Below are 16,345 nucleotides of genomic sequence, written 5' to 3'. Positions count from 1 at the left end.
CAAATGTCCCTGTCCTGTGCTGCCCCAGATCCCTGAGCACCTCATCTCCCCTCTGTTAAACACACCCAGGGGGGTGACTCAGCCCCTCCCTGGGCAGCCTGTGCCACAGCCCCACAACTCTGCCAGGGAAGAACTTTCCCTCCCAGCTGAGCTGACCCTGCCCTGGGGCAGCTTGAGCCCATTGCCCCTTGTCCCATCTCCTGTCCCCTGGCTGCAGAGACCATCGCCCACCTCTCTGCACCCTCCTGGCAGGGCAGGGGAGGTGAGGAGAAGGTCTCCCCTCAGCCTTCTCTTCTCCAGGCTCAACATCCCCAGCTCCCTCAGCTGCTCCTCAGAGGATTTGCCCTCCAGCCCCTTCCCCAGCCTGGTTGCCCTTCTCTGGACTCACTCCAGGACCTCCATGTCCTTCTGATGGTGAGGAGCCCGGAACTGGACCCAGCACTCGAGGTGCAGCCTCACCAATGCTGAATACAGGGGCACAATCACCTCCCTGGACCTGCTGGCCACACTGTGTCTAACATAAGCCAAGATGCTGTTGGCCTTTCTGGCCACTCAGGCACACTGCTGGCTCATGATCAGTCAGCAGCCACCCAACACCCTCAGGTCCTGTCACCCTCACTGTGTAAAAGTTCTTCCACATGTTGGTGTGGAACTTCCTCTGCTACAACTTGCAGCCATTGCTCCTTGTCCTGTCCCCACAGACACTGAAAAGGGGCTGGCCACTTCCCCCTGCATCCCATACTTAAGATATTGATAAACATTAATAAGGTGTCCCCTTAGTCTTCTTCTCTCCAGGCTTAACAGTCCCAGCTCACTCAGCCTTTCCTCGTAGGGGAGATGCTCCAGGCCCTTAAACATCTCCATAGCCTCCTCTGGACTCTTTCCAAAACATCCCTGTCTTTTTTCATTCCAGGGAGCCCAGAACTAGACACAACACTCCAGGTGGGGCCTGACCAGGGCAGAGTAGAAAGGGAGGATCCCCTCCTTTGACCTGCTGAACTCTCTCTTTTCCAGGGCCACTCTCCATTTCCCACAGGGCTCCACAAAAGACTCTCAGCCCGTTGCCGGATGGTATCGGGTGTGTAGAGCAGACACAACTGCCATAGGAGAAACAATGCACAGTAAAACATCTCCAAGCCTTTGAGTGGTGAATCATAATACAGGCTATTCCCATTTCCCATCCTGGCACGCATTCACAGGACTTCCACCTCAGTCTGGCTTGGAACAACTGGTTCAGCCACTAATCCAACTGGAGCAGGAATGGGCTCAACTCCACTCACAGGGTGCCACAGCAGCAGACAGCATCTTCAATGCTTTGGATTCAGACAAATCAATGTCAGAACTAGAAATGATCTACTTATTTTTACCTTCTAAGTTACCATGTTACGCTCAACTACCAAAAACCATTTTATCTGACCCAAAATTACTGCGAGTCCATTTACCTGTCAAAGCTTCTTTGCTAACAGTCTTTATTTGTAGGAAAAACTCTTCTTTCACAGCAGCCCAGTTCTCCAGGTTACTGGAGATGACTTCTTTAATGCTGTCCAGTTCGCTTCTAATGAAAGGGAAGAGCGAGACAGCCTTGTTCAGAGTTGAGCAGTGGTGTTCCAAGGTATTCCTGCAAGAGAAAAACAGTACCAGACATGCAGGTTTTAAGTGACAAAATACTCTTGGAAAACTTGGGAAAAGTAAACTTGATCGCTGCTTGTCTGTCATAGAATAACTCACACTCCCTTGGGTTACAGTAAGTTAGTGATGAAATATGCTGCATGTGGATTTAGATTAAGTTTCTCCCTTCTAATTGTTGATTTAGGACTTGGATGGATAACTGAGGAAAACTGTATGGATGAGTGTACAATTGCTTTTTACTGAGAAGTCACAGTAATCATATTGAAATGACCAAAGGAGGCTACAAAGGGGATTAAAGGCCTGGAGCATCTCCCCTGTGAGGAAAGGCTGAGTGAGCTGGGGCTGTTCAGCCTAGAGAGAAGAAGCCTGAGAGGGGATCTGATCAATGGTTATCAATAGCTGAAGGGTGGGACCCAGGGGGACATGGGCAGCCTCTGCTCAGTGTCTGTGGGGACAGGACAAGGGGCGATGGGCTCAAGTTGGAGCACAGGGAGTTCCCCCCAATGTGGGGATGAACTTCTTCCCAGTGAGGGTGAGGGAGCCCTGGGACAGGCTGCCCAGGGGGTGTGGAGTATCCTTCTCTGGAGAGATTCCAGCCCTGTCTGGATGCCGACCTGTGTGACCTGTCCTAGGGACCCTGCTTTGGCAGGGGGTTGGACTTGGGGATCTCTGGAGGTCCCTGCCAACCCCTACAGCTCTGTGATTCTGTGACTACACATCCAACCTTACACTGACTCCTAATGAGCAATACACATAAGAAACACTTCAGTGTACTACACATATCTACAAACCTGCTTTTAAGCGTCAATTAACGCTTTTAAATTTGCAAAGAACTTAACCTATTGCTAATAAGGTCAGCAATCAGCAGTGATATTTCCTGGTTGCATTTGCTAATGCTACAGCATCTTGCTATACTCAGGAGAAGTAAGAACCACCTGAATGGTTACACACACTCTCCTCACTCCCAATAATCTCCCTGCCTGTGCCTGCAGTGCCACCAAGACCCACAACCCAGCTCAGACATGCTCACAGCATCTCTGCCCAGATTCTTACCTGAGCACTTGTGATTGCTTATAGGCAGCTTCCTTCTCCTCTTGGAAATACCGCAGATCTTCTTTCACAGTTTTGAGTTCATCCTGCTTGGTTTTCAGTTCCACCGTTAGGCTTTTTATCCTGGGGATGCAGACAAGATAAGCAGAAAGCATTATTTGTGCTACTAAGCAACCTCTTGGTTTCAGCTTTAAATTAAACACTGAAAAGCCTTTCACAGAACCACAGAGCTGTCAGGGTGGGAAGGCACCTCCAGAGCTATTAGTGAAAAAAAAGCTATTAGTGTGCATTAGTTACCAGGTCATCTACACCAAAATGCAAGTCAAAAGGAAAAAATTAGTCCCAATAAAGGAACCTGGATCTGTAGGGCTCTGCCAAAGTCAAACCTGACTTTGGGTTCAGCTACAAGGGAGAAAAAAAAGAAGATAAAACTTCCTGCAGACATTTCTGGCATCACCTGGCTAGGAAAGCTTACCTGTCCTACCTGTATGTTCCATGGAGGGGAGAATAAAACCCATCTGATCTCATTTGGACATGGAATCAGAGCTGTGCCTCTGACCCCTGAACAGTTACAGAAACCCACGTTTATTTTTGCAGATGATAGATCCTGCTAATTGCACCTTGTGGGAAAGAGCAGTGATTTATCATCAAACAGTAACAGACCAACCCAAAACTTCGGGATCCACGGAAAACTGGACGCTAGTTTTCTATTCTTACTCTTTCCAGCACAGGCAGGATTTGAAGACCTTTTGGTTTAAAAAAGAAACTTGCAAATAAGTAGAGCCACGTTTTCTTCCTCTTTCCATTCCTGAGATATAATGAGGTTAGCAGAGAGCCACAGCCTCAGAGCACAGAGGGATGTTACCAGAATGTTCTCCTGGTCATTGGCACACACAAGAGCAGGTGGAGAAGGCAAGAGAGGAGCACCCCATCTACTCCCATCACCATAGGGAGGAAGCAAAACAAACATGTTATTTTGGTGGTATTTAGCACAAGGGAAAGAGTTCAGTGGCTCGTTAAATACTGGCATTAAGAAAGAATCCTGAGGACATTGTGATCTCGGCCTCTGTCCTGCGGTTCACGTGCACTGTGGAAATCAGCATCCCATTGTTGCAGCCAGCATACTTTCTTAGTGAAGGCAGGAGGAAGCCTGCCCAGAGCAGGAGGTGAATTACAACGCGTTAGCCATGAGTGCTGACAACGAGGAGAACGGCCTGAGAGAAAATAAAGCAGCTCTCACAAGGGGTTCTCGCCAGCAAACACATGTACTGGCTGTGCTGGAAGCAATGACAAGAGCAATGCAGAAGAAATGACCCTGTCTCTGGGGGCTACGGGGTACACAGCCCCCCACAAGTCCCCCCTGGACCCGTTTAAGCCTGAGCGAGCATTTGCATCCCCAGTCGCCCAGAGACAGGAGAGACAGAGGAGGCTGGAACATGCTGTCATCAAAAAAGGTTCACTTTGGTATTCCCAGCCCCACAGAGCTCCAGGACCTGCTCAGAGCCAGGAGCTGCTGGGTTTCATTTCAGCACGTGTTCCTTCCAAGAGGTAAGCCAGTGCACATCCCTACAATGAAGCCAAGCAGCCACATGTAAGTCTGACAGGGGATATGGCTAAAACCTGCATCCCACTGAGCATCACGCCACCTGCACACAGCTCCTGACTGGCTCCTCTCACATTCCCCTCAGCAAAGACTATTTGAGTTAAGACAAGACTGTTTAACAGCTCCCAGGCATCACAACAGAACCATTCACCTCTGCATTGCAGGCTGGAAACGGCCCAAGGGGACAGCAAAGGGAAACCATCGCTGACAACCAGTCAGAGGCTCTTTGGGAAGGTCTCTCTCCAGTCTCACATAGGCTGGCAGTCATTCCAGATCTTGGTTACTTGGTACCTATCTTTGTTATATAAGATATATCATGAAGACAGCCTGGATAACTCCAGCTCCAGCAAAGGCAAATCCCAGGAACAGTGATAGAAAGACACCTGCCTTGTCACACACACTTGAAGAAACCCAAGATTTAACTTCCCAGTGTTACCAATCAAGCTACCCAGTCCATTTACAGTAATTCCAGTACCTCAGTCAGAGCAGCGTAACTCAGGAGTAACTCAGGCTGCAGAGTTACACCAATTCAGTCAAACAACAATGAGGTTACGGTGAGGAGTAATTTGAAAACTGCATAAGAAGGAAACGGTGCCAAGGCAAATTTATAGAGGACTTTTTTGTTTGTACTACAAATTTACACCAGCAAATTCAAACAGGAGTTTCCCAAGATGTGTGTTTGACTTTGCAGGTACAGCAGAGACCATGTAATTACACAGAGTAAGACAATACGTCGTGCTTCCCTAGCATAATACAAATACCTTTCATGGGCTGTGTTGGGATTATTTGTTTTCCAAACAAGACAAGCATCTTGCTGATGAAGCCAACTCCATGACATGTGTTATTACATCCCTGAACACTGGTGAAAACTAAATTGCCCCTTGGAATTCTACTTCAGCCATGATCTGTGCAAACCCACCTTTTCACTGCTTCTTTCATGCCAAACACACAGTCTCTTTTCCATTCCTTCCCTCAGATGAGGGGCTCCCTGCCCTTCAAATCCACAGAGCCTGGTGAGCAGCCAGCCACCAGCATCCATCCCATGCTCACCTCTTCTCCTTACCAGGGCACCCTTCAGAACACAGCCATGGTTGGAAGAGCTTACCCCAGATTTCCCCTGGGCAGGTACCTAATGTTAAAAATGGAGTCACAAGAGGGTTGGACCCAGTGATCTCTCAAGGTGCCTTCCAACCCCTGTAATTCTGTGATCATTTAGTGTGTAGCATCCTCAAGAACTTCCGCACCTCGAGTGCTGTGTCCAGTTTTGGGCCACTCACTACAAGAAGGATGCTGAGATGCTGGAGCATGCCCAGAGAAGGGCAATGAAGCTGGTGAAGGGTTTGGAGCACAAGTCCTGTGAGGAGTGGCTGAGAGAAGTTTAGTCTTAAGAGGCAGTCGAGGACAGAAGAGAAAACAGGCATCTTGGTATTCAAGGATTAGCCTGAGTTCACCCCCCATCCCACCCACGTGGTGTTGCTACATGGCCACAGAGAACTCCAGAACATAACACCTCATCCTGTACACACACATCAGAGTAACCTTCTCCAGCAAAGAACCACAAAGCCTTTAACTGGCCTCTGATGGAGGCTAAAGCAGAACCCCTGGGGATTCCAGCTGGAGTAGGGACCTGAATGCTTGTTCAGGGCTCTGCAGTCACACTCTGAATCATTTCACAACCACAGATCAAACTTACAGATCTCACATTAAGATATAAAGTGGAGGCAAACAGAGGGTTAAACAATTATCTCATTAATAGCTTCTTGATGGGTTGTTCTTGCATTCTTGCTTTAACCAGTGGGCACAAAGTGGACAGTAACTCCCTATACCCCAGCAACAGGAAGGTACAAACAGCATCAGCACTTTAATCTAAAAGGAATAGAACAACAAAGCAGTCTGCACCTAAAAAGAGAGCTGACATCTCTTGCTCTACCAAAGATGCTATTTAGGTTTGTTTGGGTTTTTTTTTTTAAGTATATTTGGTGTCAATAAACAGACTCACAGAGCTGTAGGGATTGGAAGGGACCTCCAGAGCCCATGGGGTCCAACCCCCTGCCAAAGCAGGGTCCCTAGGACAGGGCACACAGGTTGGTGTCCAGACGGGGCTGGAATCTCTGCAGAGAAGGAGACTCCACACCCCCTGGGCAGCCTGTCCCAGGGCTCCCTCACCAGGAAGAAGTTCTTCCCCAGACTGCTGGGGAACTCCCTGTGCTCCAACTTGAGCCCATTGCCCCTTGTCCTGTCCCCACAGACACTGAGCAGAGGCTGCCCATGGCCCCCTGTGTCCCACCCTTCAGCTATTGATACCCATTGATCAGATCCCCTCTCAGGCTGCTTCTCTCCAGACTGAACAGCCCCAGGTCACTGAGCCTTTCCTCATAAAAGAGAACACACTCATAGGTCATAATTGTTGTGCCCTAACAATATAAACAGGGTCCTGAGGTCTATTGTTAACCGACAGAGTTCTCAGGAGTCCAAACCTCCCCCGAATTGGGACCTTCCCATACCTGCCAGGGAGCATCCCACCAGCTCTGAGGAGCAGTGCCACACGCTGTACCTGAGGTTTCCCCACTCTGTGTCACCCCTTCAGAGAGCAACCCAACCCATAAGCTTCTGGGGTAAGAACACTGAGCATCCTTCACCGTGTCACGATGAGACAAGAAGGAAAATCTTCAGAACTCCCAGTGCTGTGGGATTTCATTTAAAATATTACAAACATTGTTATTACAAAGTGGAAAGATGAAGATTTCACCATTTCCCTTTGGGAGTGTGTGGAGGGGAAACATCTTGCTTCCAGGGAATACTGTGAAAGATGATTTAAATCAAGTATTACAGTATTGCATCTATAAAAGACAGACAAATCTCATTTGTGTTTTAAACTTCCCTGGAATGAGGTTCCCTAATACACATACACGAGAATAACATCAGGCTAGATGACACGCTCTGACCTTTCTGCTTTGGATTCACTGTCAGCCCGGGAGCGGTCGAGGTCTTGGTAAAGGGACTGCAGCTCTGCCTGAAGTCCTTTCTCCCGTTCTATACTTCCTTCATAGAATTTCAGCTCCTTTTCCATCGCTTTCACTTTTTCTTCCATGGCCTGAAATTCGTGAAGCACCAAATAGCTGACTCCACAGTACTTACACACCGTCTCATCCCGGGACATCTAGAGAAAGAGAAAAGTAGGAAGGGTGTTAGTGAGAAACAAGCTGAACAAAACCCCCAAAGGACACTAAATAATAACAACAATAATCTGGATTATAATCATCATCATCTGAATAAACTGTTTACTGCTCTGGAGCATTTATGATCAGCTGCTGCTTTAATGAGCGATGAAGACAAAGTTGTCCATTAGCAAAATGAAATCAAGCCCCAGCAGTGACTGTACTGAGGATGCAATTTGCTCCAGGGGATGTCCCACCGGACCTCTAAACTGCAGAGCCTCTGAAGTATGTTTGATGTGTTAATTTAAAATAAAAGGCTGTGTTTTACAAAGTTGTCTCCTTAAGGAATCTGTGATGACCTGAGCCAGGAAAGTGTTCTTTACCGGGCTGCTTTGGCCACTCGTTTCCAGCTGAAACGGTCAAGATGAAAAATGAAAAGCAAGGAGGATGATGTAATGCAGCAATCTTTACAGAAATAATTCAAATTAGTAGGGCCTAATTATTATGATGTAGTGTCCATGGCACTCCAGTGTTGTGGAAAACATAAACCATTTACTAGGTATGAAGCATTCATCCCTGATTAAAAAATACAGCGTACATGATGCTATTCTAATGGAAAGACCATTCCTTACACTGAGCAGCAGACTTTCCTAAGTGATTAAATTATGGGGTTTTGCAGTAAGCATGGCTTCATAAACACAAGCAGAGAGATGTGCTCGTTGATTTGTACTTCCTGCTCAGCATATTAGTTATTCCTGTGTATTTTAATCATTTTCACTTTACAGAATCATGGAATCACAGAATCATAGGGGTTGGAAAGGACCTCGAGAGCCCGTGGGGTCCAACCCCCTGCCAAAGCAGGGTCCTTAGGACAGGGCACACAGGTCGGTGTCCAGAAAGGGCTGGAATCTCTCCAGAGAAGGAGACTCCACACCCCCTGGGCAGCCTGTCCCAGGGCTCCCACACCCTCACTGGGAAGAAGTTCTTCCCCACATTGGGGGGGAACTCCCTGTGCTCCAACTTGAGCCCATCGCCCCTTGTCCTGTCCCCACAGACACTGAGCAGAGGCTGCCCATGTCCCCCTGTGTCCCACCCTTCAGATATTGATAACCATTGATCAGATCCCCTCTCAGGCTTCTCTTCTCCAGGCTGAACAGCCCCAGCTCACTCAGCCTTTCCTCACAGGGGAGATGCTCCAGGCCTTTCATCATCTCCGTAGCCTCCTCTGGACCCTCTCCTGGAGATCCCTGGCTTTTTTACACCAGGGAGCCCAGAACTGGACACAATACCCCAGGAATGAAAAAAAAAAACAAAACCCCACCACAAACCAACAAACTATCTCAGTTTACAAGTAATGCAGAACTGAACCTGCACAAGAAACTGATAGGGAATAAATAAATCGGGCAGACCAAGCTCAGAAGGTCTGAGGAGTCAGCAGGGGACACGTGAGCATCTGCGCACGTACCAGCCCAGATCAGAGATCCCTGAACATGACAGCTTTACCCTGCTCTTGGGTCACAGCACAAAGGGGAGCTGGTTTGAATCAAGACCAGACCAGAGGACACTGATCATACAGCACAAGGGACAACATCAAGGGAACAAGTACAAAGAGGTGTTGGTGAGTTTGGGGACAGAAAGATGGAAAATGGGTGGCAGCTGGAAGAGTGTTTGTTGTGTGTTTGTGTACTGAGAGCTAAGGCAGGCTTTCATCTTTCCTGCAGTTACCAACTGCTGTGAGGACCTGAACACAGCGACTTAGGAAAGTCAGAAAGCTGCAAAACTGCCACCAGCTTAAACCAAAGAATATAAGAATCCCTTGTTTTCCAGAAAAACACCCAGGCGTGTTGAGCCACAGGGTAAATGAAGAGAATCAGATGAAATAAACCAGCTTTCAAACACAATAAACTAAAGCCCTGTTGTCCCATGACTCAATACACTCTAGCACTTTAAATACAGCTCAATAAAAGTGGTATTTCAGGATGCCCTGGAAGCTTTATTTTCCTATTTCTCAGGTTTGCCCTGGTTTAAGATACCCCTAGTTACAGTTGCTCTGAATGAGCTGAAAAGGCAAGTTTATTTTTCCTGGCAGCTGCAAGCCCTGCTTGGAAATATGAAACTGTTATTCAGGAGAACTACCATAAAGTTCCAAAGCACTAAAATTACTATATTGAAAAAGGACAAAATGAGCTGTTACAGGGAGCACAGGAGGGGGGCTCTTAGCCCAAAAGAACACTGTGCTCTCTCTCAGCTCCATCCCTACTCTCTTTCAAATAAACACTTGGAGTGATTTCACTGGGTACCAGGATGAAAACCAAACCAAATCAGGGGCCTGACAGGAAAACATTTTATGCAAGTGCTACAACTTGTGCATTTGCAAATTCAGTTTTGTTACTGAGCTTATAAAGGAATTAAGCCGTCAGGGGATAAATATCAGCCACCTAGAAATGGGTCCTGTTCTTCACGCCCATTCTGTGGGTGAAGTAAAAACTCAACAGGGCTCCAGATCAGGTTGGATTTGTAAAGTATTTGCTACACAGTCAAAAAAATAAACAGATAAAGGAAAACAGGAGGGCTTTACATTACTGAGGGACGGAGAGGAAGGGCTGTCTTGTCATCAGAACCCTCCTTCTGTATGCTCACAACTACCCTGCAACCACTGCGATACACTGTAGGAAATGGTGTGACAATATCTGGAGCATGAGGAGCAGCTGTTTAACAACAGTAAGGACCAGGCACAGGCTGAGTGATGCTCCCCAGGGAAGCCACCCAAACCCATCCTGCAGTGGGTTAAGACCAATGAGCAAGCTAACCAATTTAAATCCAGCACACGTCGACCCAACGTGCCTGGAAAATGCACAGGACCCAGCTGAATGTGAATAGCTCTGAGGAGCAAGGCCTGAACCAGGCAGGAGGAACAGATGAATCCGAGATCCCTCTCCCGTGCCCACAGTGGTCAAATCACAAGCAGGACTTGTTTCTTTTTTTCCTTCCCCCCTCTTTTGCACTGTCCCCATCACAAGGCAAGTTATCATTCCAGAGCTGGTTGGGCATTTCTCAGGAGCTACTGAAGCTTCCCACAGGCAGGTACAGAGAGAGCCCACCGAGCGCTGCCAAGCTGACTTCATTCAGTCAAAATAAGGACAAAGCCATCTCAGGGCCACACGGATGCCCAGGTCAGAGCCAGAGAACATTTTACAGCTTTGAAGGCTGCTTACAAACTGTTTTGGGGTTTTGCAGAGTTTCCAAGAGAAGTGAGATTATCTTGTCTGGGTTTGTACTTCCTTGTCACCCTTCAATAATTTGTGAACTCAAGCGTTGGGTCTTTTACAACCAGTCCTGACACCGAGGGCAGATATGTTTAAGCTTTACACTTCCAGGCTGGCAATAAAGACTTCCTAAGCTCCCTGCTGAAGATGATTCTGGGGCATGAGCCACTTTGATCAGATACCAGACAGAGAATCCACACAGGAGAGCACCTTCTAAATGGTCTGCCCAGGAGAAATGATTCCATTAGACCTGGTATCTTAGACACCAAAGTTGACCAAGCATTGTACAGACTCAGAGCTGTAGGGATTGGGAGGGACCCCCAGAGCCCATGGGGTCCAACCCCCTGCCAAAGCAGGGTCCCTAGGACAGGGCACACAGGGCGGTGTCCAGACAGGGCTGGAATCTCTCCAGAGAAGGAGAGGGCAGCCTGTCCCAGGGCTCCCTCACCGGGAAGAAGTTCTTCCCCAGATTGGAGAGGAACTCCCTATGAAAGAAGTCTGTGGTTTCTCTAGTTCTTACACTTACAGAACTACCTTTCCTGGAATGATACTATCCCAGAGTAACCACTAAGAACGGGTATTGCGGGCACGGCGATTGATGCTTTCAGATTCCATATTTCTCTGTTTACATTCGACTGTTGTCATCTCCTTGAATGCAACGCAGGGGAAAAAAAAACCCAATAGGAAATGGAGAGTTTGTAAGGAATAGAAAAGGAAACTATCAAATCTCTAACTAGAAAGGGGAAGGTAATTTTAGTGCAGTGGTTTTGGTCAGCCTGGACAAGGAAGCTGAGGGCAAACAGGGCTTGAAAGGTAACAGAGGGATACTAAAAATCCCCGCTGTGAGTTAGCGGAACAGTACTGCGTGCACTGTAACATGAAGAGAAACAAACTCTCCGGGGACAAAGTGCTTTGATTACATCTGATCCACGGGATTGAGCTGCAGCTCTGGTACACGTAACACCAAAAGCCACCGAGCCAGGGCTAGAGCTGTGTCCAGAACAAACCGTATCGCCAGGTAACATTACTACCCGGCACATTCCGGCATCATGTTCCACTACAGCATCTCTGGGAGTACTTTCAACTCAGAGCTGCCTTGGGTTTTGGAAGAACTAACATTATTCCATGGTTACAGATTTCTTTAGCTACCAAGGGCAAGTGGAAAAGCGAGCCAAGATGGATCGTCACTTAAATGACATCTGCCTCACTCCATACTGCAAGCATCTGTAGAGCAGGAGTTAGAAGGGAAAATTTTAAAAATAAAATAATTTAAAAAAAAAAAAAAGACTTTTTGATGGTCTGGACCATTTTTAGCCTTTTGAATGACAAGATGGGAATTTATATCATTTCAACTTGGCAAAATAACTACAGGAGCGTCAGCTTGTGCGCTGCTATTTTTCTCATCTGATGTTTCAGATTCCACACGCAAAAATTACCATGTAAAGAATTAAATTCTTCTTAAAACAGCCTACTTTCTCACTTCACAGCACCTTGGTATGACACCACCCAGCATATGGATCACTTCTGCTAGAAACAGCCCATTACAAGCAGCTAATAAATAGTCCTGACTCTGAGAAGCCAAAGCTTAAGTCCTCAATTCATGAGATTTTTAAAAAAAGCTTTGAATACATTTCTGTGCACTGGTGAAATAAAACCAGAGCCACGGGCACAGATGGATTCCTTGGCACACTGATTTTACAGAAGCCTAAGGGAACGGCTACACCCGCCACCCTCAGGCACGTAACATGGTTAGTAGCAGCTCTTGCTCCCTCCCCAGTCTTCCATCAGGCCTGAGACTGCTTTAGCAATGACTAAACGAAAACAAAAATAAAGAGATTTGTCCAAACTATACTTGTAGCAGAATACAGAAAACTCCAGAAAGTAACAAACAAACCACCACGCTGCAGCAAGGTGCTCTTCAGCTACATCTGTGTATCGATTGCTCTGTTCCACCTCATTCTGATTCTGCCTTATCTACTTTCCTTTTGGTTTACTCCTCTCCCATACTACTTTCGCTTTCCTCGTGCTGTTAGTCCTTCTGACAAAGCAGCTAATCCCCGTCACGCAGAAAGAAATCATTACTCAGACCACACAGCTCATGTTCTAGGAAGAAAGCGGAGCCTTTTGCTATATATGCAAATCGAAAGACTTATTTGATTGACATAAAAATCTTTGAATAAGAATAGATTAAAGAATCTCAGTAGCAACTTCACTTCTTTTAAAAAAATATATGTAATTATTTTGAGTCAAGTTTTCTACTCAGCTTTAACACAGACTTAACGTTACACCATGCTGCACATGTAATTATTTGCTCCACTCCCATAAAATAGTAGTTGCAAAATTTAAAAAAAAAAAACAGCATTTGCTTGGAATACATATGAACAATGTGGAAATAGGCTTGGAGTAAAAGCAGAGTATCCTGCTCCCAAATTTTCACTCAAGGCATACCCTGAAATAATCCGTTTGTCACGACAGGAAATCATACTCAGGTAGCTTTAATTTTTTCCTGCCTGTGAGTAAAGCAGACTAATGAATCATAAAAGGCTGTGCTGCACAGCTAGTAACTACACATGCTTGTACAAGCCCTGCAGATATCCAACACATGGCTGACAGGCCGGGGTAGGCCTTGCCGGGACTCATGAGCTCGCTCCGGGTGCACTCTAGCACACTCTGGCTCCCCAGCCCGACATAGCCAGAGAATTCCCACACAGGGAGCACATGGCACCAAAACATGGTGCTGGAGCAGGGAAGAGATAGTGCAGGTCATTGTTAGCCAGATCTTTGCCTGGCAAGCGCTGGCTCAGTGCCTGTTGGGAAGGCCATCCTAGCTGCAGGCCTGTGGCCCGGCTCCGGCCCTCCTCGCTGCAGCCCTGCAGCGCAAGAGGGGCTGCAGTCACTCCACCTCCCGGCAGCACATCCGGACAGTGGCTGTGGGAAGGATGGAAAAGCTTGGATGAAGTGAATGCAGACCAAGCTTTCTGAGCAGGACAAGGGATAAAAGTGTGTTACAACCCCAGGTGACTGCCAGCGAATCCAGACGCTCACATTAAGAGCAGAAGAATGTTATCCCACTTTCAAAGATTTGCTTCCACAAAATACAGAATCCCAGACTGGTCTGGGTTGGAAGGGACCCCAAGGATCACAGAGCCCCAAACCCCTGCCACAGGCAGGGACACCAACCTCCAGGCCTGAAGCTACACAAGGTTGCCCAGGGCCCCAGCCAACCTGGCCTTGAACACCCCCAGGGATGGGGCATCCACCCCCTCTCTGGGCAGCCCCTTCCAGCCCCTCACCACTCTCTCTGCAAAGAACTTCCCCCTAATATCTAATTTAAACCCTCCTTCCTTCAGCTTCACCCCATCCCCTTTGTCCTGCCAGTCTCTGCCCTTTAACAAGCTGATTCCCCTCCTGTTCCTCTGCTCCCTTCAGGGACTGGAAGGCTGCAATGAGGTCCCCCCACAGCCTTCTCTTCTCCAGGCTGACCCAGCCCAGCTCCCTCAGCCTCTCTCCATAGGGGAGCTGCTCCAGCCTCCTGATCATGTTTGTGGCTCCTCTGAACCCTCTCCAACAGTTCCACATCTAAATCCCCTGACACTGCAATGCAAAGCAGCCTGCCTTTACTACTTGGGAGCCGGTTTTCCCAAAACAACTACCCGGGTCATTGTTAGGAGCCTTCCACCTGCTCTGCAGCCAAATCCCAAAACTTTCAGAGGGCACAGGGCGACTCGTGAACATCATCTTGAGAAGTGTTCCCAAGGCACACAACAACCGGGCTCTGAAGAGGCCTCCTCCCATTCTGCATGGAGACATTCCCATGTCCATCTGGAGGGCAGGAATGGAAATCTGCTGCTTCTGAATCTGTACCGATATCAGTATCGTAAATACTAAATCCACAGCTATGCTGTTCGCTCCTACAAAGCTGGCCTTGGTGGCCAGGACAGAGTCTTCAGCCAATTAACGCAACTGAAACCATGTAAGAACCTATTAAAAAAAAAATAATAACTCCAGGTTCAAGGACAGCAAGGAAAGGTAACGCAACGTGCTTGTAAAGACACCACAGCATGCCCGAGATACAGCACACGTGGCATATCTAGTAAGTAACCATTTGCTACTAGCAACATACGTGATGTTTGGTGGGTAGTCAGACACCACGGAACGTCCTGTACTGATGTGCAACTCTGCTTCTGAGGTCCTCTCTGCTTGCTTAAGCTCCTGTGGTGAAAGAACTACTCCTTAGGACTTCTCTTACTCAACTTACTCCTGTAAGGGCATCTTGTTCTCAATTAATTTTATGATTTATGTTAAGCAAAGGGTTTTGTTTGGTATTTTCAAGACTAGGGGTCTTTACTGCTGGGGGTTTTTTTTCCCCACGTCAGTAAAACCTTCAGGGCAAAACTGCATCTTCCCAGCTGCTTACATCAAATGGACAGCAACAATACCAAAAACCCCAGAACTTTAGCAAGTTCACAAGCACATAGAAGACTAGCAACAGATAACTAACAAGGTGTGATGTGATAGTCATCTTTTCTCTTGGGGGGGAGGGGGGGAAGTAAAACAGAACAACCCCAAACAACCAAAAATGAACTCCCCAAAAACACACACCCATAACACTTGAGTAAAGGAAAGAGTAACTTCTTTTTTGCTATCCCATGCTCTCTGAGTTTGAGGGCATGAACTTTAAGACATGTAAATTAATGAAAAAGGAGGAATTACAGGCCAGTGATCTCAGCAAAGTTCTTCCTACAGTCCTGTGCTGACACAGAGAAGATGTAGCAATCCACCAACCAACCTACTCAATTATCTAAAGCACCAGCCATCGGCACAACCAATCCACAAGTATCACCCTCAGAAGTAGACAAGCCTCCCTAAAATAAGGCCAAGAAGCAGAGAACACCCTCCCCAAAACCCACCACAGGCCATAAGCTGACTGGCTTCCCCAGAGGGAAGTCACCAGCTCTCCTGCACCTGCTGCCAAAGCCGCAGCAGTTGCTGTCTGCGTGAGCCATCCCCCCTGTGCCACAGCTTCCTGCCAAACTTGCAGGCTCCCAACGCTCCTAACACCCACAGGCATCACTGGGAGAGGTGACAGAGCTGCTGCCAGCACAGTCACCACTCTGGGGGAAGTTCCCTGTCTTTAGAAACAAAGCAGGGTTTGTATTTTTCACACAGCATCCACCTTGCGATGCGTGTAGGGTGAAAGCAGTGCGAAGGCAGCAGAAGGAACAACAGAGACAGAAAGAAGCAGGGTCATGACAGACTCCCAGATGGCTTTTCCAAATTGGCCAGAACCTGGAAAATCTAAGTCTCATTGTATGTATCATTTCATTAATAAAATACCAAGAAATCTTGTCCCCTCCAGATTAAAGGATGCTGTAGTAAGTGTAGTGGGCAGCACCTATGGGAGCCGATTTCAACTTCTGTTGTGCCATCCCTTGAACAGATCCTCCTCTCTGGCAGCAGGACAGGCTGCAGGCTAGGTTGTGCCAGGTTGGGACAGGATGCTCCCTTCCCTTTCCACGTCATCCTCTAGAAGAGGGCAGTTTTGGAGGCAGTAATGCCACAGCTCCAAGCAGCAATAAAGAGCTTATGAAGCTCCATGTGCAAGGGGCCCAGGGGAGAGGAACGATGAGAGATCTTGT

The sequence above is a fragment of the Gallinula chloropus genome (genome assembly GCF_964237585.1).
Source record: "Gallinula chloropus genome assembly, chromosome: 8".
Taxonomy (NCBI): domain Eukaryota; kingdom Metazoa; phylum Chordata; class Aves; order Gruiformes; family Rallidae; genus Gallinula; species Gallinula chloropus.
The sequence above is the reverse complement of the archived record's forward strand: the minus strand, read 5'-3'. Positions refer to the sequence as shown.